Source organism: Octopus bimaculoides, chromosome 4, assembly GCF_001194135.2.
Source record: "Octopus bimaculoides isolate UCB-OBI-ISO-001 chromosome 4, ASM119413v2, whole genome shotgun sequence".
Taxonomy (NCBI): Eukaryota; Metazoa; Mollusca; class Cephalopoda; order Octopoda; family Octopodidae; genus Octopus; species Octopus bimaculoides.
Window position 1 is genome coordinate 100,397,378 of NC_068984.1, and position 1,117 is coordinate 100,398,494.

The following is a 1,117-nucleotide window of genomic DNA, read 5'->3' on the forward strand; positions in this document are numbered from 1 at the left end:
CATGGAAAGCGGACGTTAAACGATGATGATGATGATGATGATATATACATACACACACACACACATATATATATAGATACATACATACATACATACATACATGATGGCCATCTACTCGTGACCAAAGTAGACCATTGCTGACCTTCAGAAACATTGTGTGCTCTAGAACTAACTTATATTTTGCACTTGCAGCTCCGTTGGTGGCTAATGAGCCCTACTCTTGAGAAGCATACATGACTTCAAACATTGCAGACCAAGCTTTCCACATTCACTACACCAGCAGTGCACTTTCAAGCAGCTCGCTTAAGTTCTTCATACTGAATACATGCTCTCTCAAAAGTGTCAACTCCCCTCCTTAACCTGCTTCCTCCATCTGTGGCGATGACAGGCATTGTTCTCCCAGTCAATCTCCTGCATATCACAGGCCTTTAATGAAGACTTGACACAGTCCTTAAATCACAGCCTTGGTTTCTGCTGGGGTCTCTTCCATTCACAAGTTCCCCGTATAGCATCTACTTAGGGATCCTGCTATCCTTCATTCAAATAAGGTGTCCAGTGCAACGTAACCGGTGCTTGTGCACCATCGCCCCAATACTCAAGATATCAGCTGTCCTCAGGACCTTTGTGTCTGGAGTTTTTAAGGTCCAGCCAACATTCAGAATGTGTCTGAGACATCTCTGATGAAAGCATTCAAAGACCCTTACATAACATTTGTAAAGGGTCCATGTCTCACATGAGTAAAGGGGTGATGTCAGTACACACACACGGTACACAGCAATTTTTGTTTGCTTTGTGATGCCATTCTGGGACTAGACACGAGACTGAAGAGACCAGAAGGAATCTACATACATACATACATAGGTGTAGACATGGCAATGTGGTAAGAAGCTTCCTTCTCAACCACATGCTTCCTGGTTCAGTCTCACTGTGTGGCACCTTGTGTGAGTGTCTTTTACTGTAGCCTCCAATTGACCAAAGCTGTGTGAGTGGATTTTGTAGAGAGAAACTAAAAGAAACCCCACCACCACTCCTTGACAACCATAGTTGCTGTGTTTACCTCCACATGACTTAGTGGTTTGGGAAAAGAGATCAATTGAATGAGTACCAGGTTTAAAAA